Source organism: Pinus tabuliformis, chromosome 1_1 (genome assembly GCF_031772625.1).
Source record: "Pinus tabuliformis cultivar Carrire ecotype Pingquan chromosome 1_1, CPIR1, whole genome shotgun sequence".
NCBI lineage: Eukaryota > Viridiplantae > Streptophyta > Pinopsida > Pinales > Pinaceae > Pinus > Pinus tabuliformis.
The window spans coordinates 194904004-194912931 of record NC_142297.1 but is presented as its reverse complement, the minus strand read 5'-3'; the positions used below and the strand labels follow the sequence as shown (position 1 = coordinate 194912931).

The 8928-nt window shown below is 39.6% G+C and overlaps 2 pseudogenes; both read left to right on the top strand.

Moving 5' to 3' along the window:
• Positions 1-1210: 1210 nt before the first annotated feature.
• On the top strand, positions 1211-4154 carry LOC149212191 (CDPK-related kinase 3 pseudogene; annotated as a pseudogene).
• A 3429-nt stretch (positions 4155-7583) lies between these two features.
• On the top strand, positions 7584-8526 carry LOC149212190 (CDPK-related kinase 3 pseudogene; annotated as a pseudogene).
• Positions 8527-8928: the final 402 nt, after the last annotated feature.

The window sequence follows — 8928 nt, the reverse complement described above, 5'->3', positions numbered from 1 at the left end:
ACGAAATTTCCCCAGCTCAGACTTAGCGTGGATTTTCTAGCTATAGGGTGTTCTTAAACAGCCCCAAGCAGTGCGCCTTTGCAGATCTTCTTTACTATGCCTTGGACGCCCACAAAATCAATTCATGAGCTTGTTTTTCATAACCATAAGTTTGAGGAAACCGTGGCAATAAAAATTCCTGGAAACTATAGACAGTTGGGACGCAAAGCTACAGAATTCATTCATGTGCCCAGAATTCATTCCGAGATGCGAAGTGTTTGTACGAGAATTTATATGAAGGGTTTTGTTTAATCTCACACTCGACGTTACTGAACCAAAAGAGAAGCAATGGATGACGTCACCGCAGTTCAAAGGATCCATTTGATATTCGAAGATCAAAATATGATAAGCAGGAGGCAGAGATCAGAGGGATTGGAGCAATGCTGGATGATTGTAAAGCCGTACTTGAAGACTATAGCTGACATTGCAGTTGATATTTCTTTTACATTCCAGCCTCATCGCAGTTGCCCTCATGGAATTTTGCTTTCGATGGAGGGATTCACCTTGCCAATCCTCTCAACCTACATGTATTTTGAAGGAAAAAGATATTGTTAGCGTGATTAAGAAGAGTGATTCATCTGAGAAAGATATTTTAACTAATGAGGGGCTTGAGAGTATAAAAGAGTCTGAAACAGATGGACAAGAGACTACCAACTAATTATACCAAGGAACTATATGATGCAATGAATAAACATTTTGGCCAGAAAGGAAATGATGTTGGAGATATGATTATTGATACATCTGCATCAGATCATGGAAACATTTGAAGATTGCCTTACACCTGCAAAGAATGTGATAATGCATGAAAATACAATGCCTGAGACACCACTTCAGAGCCCTGGTGATACCTCTACTGATAGAGATAAACAATATCCAAGGAAAAAGCGAAAATCATCATCAAAAACAGTTGGCATTAAGGCAACCTTGTCTGAGAACAATAAGATGATCATGTCAAACCTTAAGATGGCTGAGGAGGGGCGGATGAAACGTCATGAAAAATATTGTAATCTGTTTGAACGGAGAATGGAGATGGATGAGAAATATCTGAACCACCATGCAATGAATGTGCAACGGATGATCAATGTTGAGGAGCAGAAGGTTTAGGATTTTGGATATTTGGATGTTGGATCAAACTATGGCAAGGATTTTCATCGGGGATTTCATTTGAAAGATGATGACAGCTATTGCGATCGAAGATGTGTGGAGAGAAGTTAAGATTTTGAAAGCATTGTCAGGGCATCATAATTTGGTCATATTTCACGATGTATGCGAGGACGACAACAATGTCTACATTATCATGGAATTCTGCGAAGGTGGGGAACTGTTGGACAAAATATTGTCCAGTGGTGGAAGGTTCTCAGAGGAAGATGCCAAGGGTATTGTTGTGCAGATTTTGAGCGTAGTTACCTTTTGTCACCTTCAGGGGGTGTTGCATCGTGATTTAAAACCAGAGATGAAAGACTGAATGATATTGTATGTAGTGCATATTATGTAGCACCAGAAGTCCTTCACCAATCATATAGTATGGAAGCAGATGTATGGAGTATTGGTGTGATAACGTGCATCTTACTATAGGGTAGTCGACCTTTCTGGGCACACTCTGAATCAGGAATTTTTCATGAAGTTTTGAGCATTGAACCTAATTTTGATGATGCACCATGGACTTATATCTCTCCTGAGGCTAAGGATTTTGTGAAAAGGCTTCTTAACAAAGATATACGCAAAAGAATGAGTGCAGCTCAGGCCCTTTCTCATCCATGGCTTTGTGGGAAACATGTAATTCCATTAGATATTTCGGTGTACAAACATGTTAAAGCTTATCTCCACTGCTTACCGTTCAAACGTGCAGCTCTCAAGAATAAGGAGTTGATGTGACCAAATGGTTCCAGGCACTGGTGAAATCATTAAGAGAGGATGAATTGGTGTACCTCAGAGCTCAGTTTAAGCTCCTGCAACCTGATAACGATGCCAGGATTTCTCTAGAAAATTTTAAATCAGCTCTAATGAGAAATTCGACAGAGGCCATGAAAGAATCCAAGGTTCCAGATATACTAAATTTGATGGATCTGTCGCTAATTACAAAAATTGGTTTCAAACGGCAAAAGAGAAGGTGAAAGGTCAAAAGCCCAATTAAATGAAGAATACCTGCGGTAGCCGAAAAATAGGAAACGATGGTCTATTTCTGACTTCAGTTACAATTTCAAGGGATTCACACCTACAAATGTCACTTTTTCAGATCCGAGCAAAATGTAATGCTGCTCCTTTAGCGATGGATGGCTTTTCATCTTCAGTTAGTAATGATTAAATCATCCCATATTCTGAATCAATTCATTTTTTGATAGAGTGAGTCTATTTATTGTATAGAAAATTTTTCAAGAGGGTTCTGAGTTCTGGTAAATAGTGGGAGAGATGTGAAGGAAAACTTCACTGTACAGTTTTTGACAGGAGTTTAATGAAAAGATACAGCTCTGAATCCTGAGATTCTTGTGGTGTGAATTTAGTATTTGTCTTTTCCTTTGTTTCATATGTAGCTTGTTATGTTTCCATTTCATTTCATAATCATTTCTAAATGAATACTTTTAAGTGAGAAAGGCAGAATCCAGTTTGCTGCTCTGCCTTGGGAAGGTATTCATGTTTTGTGTTTTCTTCTGTTTGATAAGGATTCGTCTATTGCCCTGTCAACCTCTCAGCATTCTTTTCATTCCATATAATTTCAAAATTGAATGCTAAATTTATTGCCTATCTTGCCTCCTAAGGTAATCTGTGTCTCGGATTTAATCTCCCTGCTCATGCTATTCTCGATCCTACGCTGCCCAGAAAACCCAGTCATTTATCAAATTACCCCTTTCCTATTCATTTTACTAGCCTAAATCAGTTCCCATTTTAAGTAATCTCGCACCCCATTTCTCATTTTATCGAGATTGACTGGAGAGAGCCCTCTCCTGTCCTTGTAGGGCTAGCTACGAGGCTGAGCTTGGTTTGTTATTGCCTCGAGTTTTGCCTTCTTTCAGCCTGAGGCAGATTCGAGCGCTAACATAGTGGCGACTCCACTGGGGACCGAAAATGGTTTGCTTGAAGATTGTGATGCCCCAATACATATCTCAATTTCAAAGCTGATTGTTGATGGTGAACAACGATCAGACATAAGAAGAGGGCTGAAATCATTCACCTAGTGACTCCATTCACTGAAGAATCTAGCAATCAATCCTTCATGGTGACTCCACTGCAGAGAGATCAATAGCGGTAAGATTTTTAAAATGGATTGGATTGCAAGAAGATACGCTCCCATGAGCCGAGATCACATCCCAGGTTTTCCAAATAAAATGCCCAAGGTAGATTGGTCAAAGAATTTGCCTGTGTTCAGAAATGTGGAAGGTAATGACGCTGCTCTTCATCTGGTGAAATTTCACATTCATGTGCATAGATTGAAGATCAATTTTCCTGAAGACTGTTTGATGAAAATGTTTATGGCTACTCTAGAAGACGAAGCCCGATCTTGGTATGAAAGTTTGCCACCTGCTTCCATTTATTGTCTAAAGGATTTTCATTCAATATTCTTTGAGAGGTATAAAGAATCTTATCCATCATTAAATCTAGTTCATGACTGTTGCAAACATGCTTCTACTTTTATTGAAAGCCTTGAAAAATATTATGAAGATGATAATTTCATGGATGATGAGATCATGGAAGCCCTGTGTGAAAACCCATTTCAGCAGCATGAAGATGATCTTGAAAATTTGCAGCATGATCAAGATTGTAGTACGATGGAAGATGAAAGAATTCTGCATCTTGATAGTCAACATGAATTATATGAAATAGATCAGCAGGTTGAAGAGTTCCATATGGCTGAAGGTGATGAAAGAAAAAGTGTCGGTTCAGATTTGTCAATAGAAGGAGACAGCATGCAAGTAAGTTCAATGCTAATTTCAGAATGTGGTAATGTCAGGACAGCTATTTCAGTTCTAGATTCAGATTGTGATGACCAAGAATGCCTAGTACGAAATCCTATGAAAGAGAACTTTGCTGTTGAAATCATCTGGGATGCAGAAGACACAATTATGGATCTAAATGTTCTCGGTTCATTAGAATACAACCTTCATGAGGAGGTAATTTAGTCAGTGTGTGAAAAACAAGATTAGACCTTCATTCAATTCATTCACACCACAAAAGATCAAAACATTCAGGATTTCCATTCAGATTCCTCTTCATATGTTTCATGTGTTGAAATGTTTTTCCAAGAAGATATCTGCTCATCTACCTATTCAGAGTTTTTTGAAGCCTAGGAGCACACTTTTACTGAAGTACACGATGAAGGAAGATCAGAATTTGAAGCAAAGTATCCCTGGTTTCTTCAGCAGGAAGAAAATCTTCATGTTTTTCAAGATCCTCTGGAAAGTTTGTTGCAGCCAGCAGTGAAGGTGATTATTGTAGTGTTCAGTGATGAAGGAGATCATGGTAAATTAGCTTTTTGGAGACCCAGTTACAAGCATCTACTGTTGACCAGAAGATCTGATAGGAAGAATCAGTCAAGAAGCCATCTTCTTGATTGGTTGCATTGGCATTTTGATATAGTTTGAGGATATATTGTCTTGTAAGAAACATAGGTGGCCATGTACTGCCACCAAGCTTTAAGTTTTAAGTCCAGGTCTTTGCCATTTTGAGTTAGTTTGTTAGAGTCAAGTTTTTTCAGTCATGTCAGTTTGCATTGAGTCAGTTTCAGTCAAGTTTCAGTCAATAAATTGAGTCATGTTGGTTTGTCGGAATAATGGACTCCATAGCCCAATGGACGAAGGCAGTGTCTAGCTCTCCTAGAGATCTGATGTTCTTGGCACCTCCACGGAGCGACAGCTGCCATCCCAATTGGAGCCAATGTTAGACTCAGTCTTGTCAGTCCTCTGTCAGAGTCAAATTCACCAAGGTTCATTTCTCATCATTTGCAGTCATCAAATGCCATTTTGGTCAAAAAGAGTCATCTTGAGTCCAGGGTTTTGTCTCCAGAAGTGTTCACTAACGCCTGCAGGCCAAAGAGAACTTCAATAAGGTTTCAATTCAAGATTCACATTATTAATAATGCTGAAGGACATTTCTTCTTTAAAACTCTGTTTTGAAGAAGAAATTTTTAAGTTCGCTTAATACATGATTGATAAGATTTTACAAGTTCTTCAGGCAGCCCTGCCCATCTTGCTAGGTTCAGCAGCTCCTATCCCTGCAAAGAATCGACAGAAAGGTCATCATTTTAATGAAGCAGAACACTAAAAAGAGCAAACTTTGATATTACCCATATGACATAAATTGAAACTATGAATGGCCTCCACAAACATGGAAAGACCCATCACTTGCAAGTGCAGAAACGGAAGGAGTCTAATTAGCTTATAGGAGGGCTGAATATATTGTTTTCCACCAACACTAGGAGAGTCGAGTTATTTATCATTCAGGGGACCAGTTCCAAGAAGATTTGCTACCACCACCAGCTAATATCGAAGTCATAATGTCCAGAGTTGAGGGCTTGCAGTAGCTGAGATTAAATATATGGTGGTTGTCATTTTCAGATCCAAGGACATGTAAGTAAGGAACCTGTTCCAGATTTATTTATGCTCAGAATTTCAAGGTATTATGGCTGCATTGATGAGGGAACCATAGAGATTAAGCGGCCAGCACTTCCCATACATTACTGTTGATGCACAAATGCTATAAGAAGGGAGTTGCCAATCTTAGCAGATGCCGAGAGAAAAAGGGAAGGTCTGGGTGAATTGCTCACAATGACAGATTATGTTGTGTGCTCAGCAAAGTTTCCTCAGCCAGAGAGATGGGGTACTACATATTGTTGTCATGCTTCTGCTATACGTGCGGGCAATTGTAAAATAGGCCTGAATAGAGGCACCATCTATTGCAAGTGCACTTCTTGGTATGGCTCTGAGATTGCCTCGCCTCAAGTGTGTAATTGTGATTTGGGGTGAAGCAGGATGTATAGTGCTTGAAAACCATACTTGCAAGAAATCAACAAAGGAGTCATTACTTCAGTCAAAAAATCAAGTGGAAGCAAGAATTAAAATCCTTGTGATACTAAGATGTTTCCACAATTGTCAATTCCTTTGCATATTAAAGACATCAAGGAGCCAAAGTGGTAACGTGGAGGAGAAAACGCAACCAAATTGAAGGCAGCCATGTGTAAATTTGGATGCATGGCGCATAAGCTAAGTGTCGCGACGCACTGGGCATGCGCGGCACATCGCGACATTTTCCACAGGGCAGAATTGCATGGGCGCAGCACACTGTTGATGCGCGGTGCATACCCAATGCGGCGCGACGCATACAGCCCAAAGGCTTGAATTTGTACGAAATTTCCCCAGCTCAGACTTAGCATGGATTTGCTAGCTATAGGGCATTCTTAAACAGCCCCAAGCAGTGCGCCTTTGCAGATCTTCTTTACTATGCCTTGGATGCCCACAAAATCAATTCATGAGCTTGTTTTTCATAACCATAAGTTTGAGGAAACCGTGGCAATAAAAATTCCTGGAAACTATAGATGGTTGGGACGCAAAGCTACAGAATTCATTCATGTGCCCAGAATTCATTCCGAGATGCGAAGTGTTTGTACGAGAATTTATATGAAGGGTTTTGTTTAATCTCACACTCGGCGTTACTGAACCAAAAGAGCAGCAATGGATGACGCCGCCGCAGTTCGGAGGATCCGTTTGATATTCGAAGATCAAAATATGATAAGCAGGAGGCAGAGATCAGAGGGATTGGAGCAATGCTGGATGATTGTAAAGCCGTACTTGAAGACTATAGCTGACATTGCAGTTGATATTTCTTTTACATTCCAGCCTCATCGCAGTTGCCCTCATGGCATTTTGCTTTCGATGGAGGGATTCACCTTGCCAATCCTCTCAACCTACATGTATTTTGAAGGACAAAGATATTGTTAGCGTGATTAAGAAGAGTGATGCATCTGAGAAAGATATCTTAACTAATGAGGGGCTTGAGAGTATAAAAGGGTCTGAAACATATGGACGAGAGACTACCAACTAATTATACCAAGGAACTATGTGATGCAATGAATAAACATTTTGGCCAGAAAGGAAATGATGTTGGAGATATGATTATTGATACATCCGCATCAGATCATGGAAACATTTGAAGATTACCTTACACCTGCAAAGAATGTGATAATGCATGAAAATACAATGCCTGAGACCCCACTTCAGAGCCCTGGTGATACCTCTACCAATAGAGATAAACAATATCCAAGGAAAAGCGAAAATCATCATCAAAAACAGCTGGCATTAAGGCAACCTTGTCTGAGAACAATAAAATGATCATGTCAAACCTTAAGATGGCTGAGGAGAGGCGGATGAAATGTCATGAAAAATATTGTAATCTGTTTGAACGGAGAATGGAGATGGATGAGAAATATCTGAACCACCATGCAATGAATGTGCAATGGATGATCAATGTTGAGGAGCAGAAGGTTTAGGATTTTGGATATTTGGAAGTTGGATCAAACTATGGCAAGGATTTTCATCAGGGATTTCATTTGAAAGATGATGATAGCTATTGCGATCGAAGATGTGCGGAGAGAAGTTAAGATTTTGAAAGCATTGTCAGGGCATCATAATTTGGTCATATTTCACGATGTATGCGAGGACGACAACAATGTCTACATTATCATGGAATTCTGCAAAGGTGGGGAACTGTTGGACAGAATATTGTCCAGTGGTGGAAGGTTCTCAGAGGAAGATGCCAAGGGTATTGTTGTGCAGATTTTGAGCGTAGTTGCCTTTTGTCACCTTCAGGGGGTGTTGCATCATGATTTAAAACCAGAGATGAAAGACTGAACGATATTGTAGGCAGTGCATATTATGTAGCACCAGAAGTCCTTCACCAATCATATAGTATGGAAGCAGATGTATGGAGTATTGGTGTGATAACGTACATCTTACTATATGGTAGTCGACCTTTCTGGGCACACTCTGAATCAGGAATTTTTCGTGAAGTTTTGAGCACTGAACCTAATTTTGATGATGCACCATGGCCTTCTATCTCTCCTGAGGCTAAGGATTTTGTGAAAAGGCTTCTTAACAAAGATATATGCAAAAGAATGAGTGTAGCTCAGGCCCTTTCTCATCCATGGCTTTGTGGGAAACATGTAATTCCATTAGATATTTCGGTGTACAAACATGTTAAAGCTTATCTCCGCTGCTTACCGTTCAAACGTGCAGCTCTCAAGAATAAGGAGTTGATGTGACCAAATGGTTCCAGGCACTGGTGAAATCATTAAGAGAGGACGAATTGGTGTACCTCAGAGCTCAGTTTAAGCTCCTGCAACCTGATAACGATGCCAGGATTTATCTAGAAAATTTTAAATCAGCTCTAATGAGAAATTCGACAGAGGCCATGAAAGAATCCAAGGTTCCAGATATACTAAATTTGATGGATCTGTTGCTAATTACAAAAATTGGTTTCAAATGGCAAAAGAGAAGGTGAAAGGTCAAAAGCCCAATTAAATGAAGAATACCTGCGGCAGCCAAAAAATAGGAAACGATGGTCTATTTCTGACTTCAGTTACAATTTCAAGGGATTCACACCTACAGATGTCACTTTTTCAGATCCGAGCAAAATGCAACGCTACTCCTTTAGCGATGGATGGCTTTTCATCTTCAGTTAGTAATGATTAAATCATCCCATATTCTGAATTGATTCATTTTTTGATAGAGTGAGTCTATTTATTGTATAGAAAATTTTTGAAGAGGGTTATGAGTTCTGGCAAATAGTGGGAGAGCTGTGAAGGAAAACTTCACTGTACAGTTTTTGACAGGGATTTAATGAAAATATACAGCTCTGACTCCTGAGATTCTTGTGGTGTGAATTTAGCATTTGTCTTTTCCT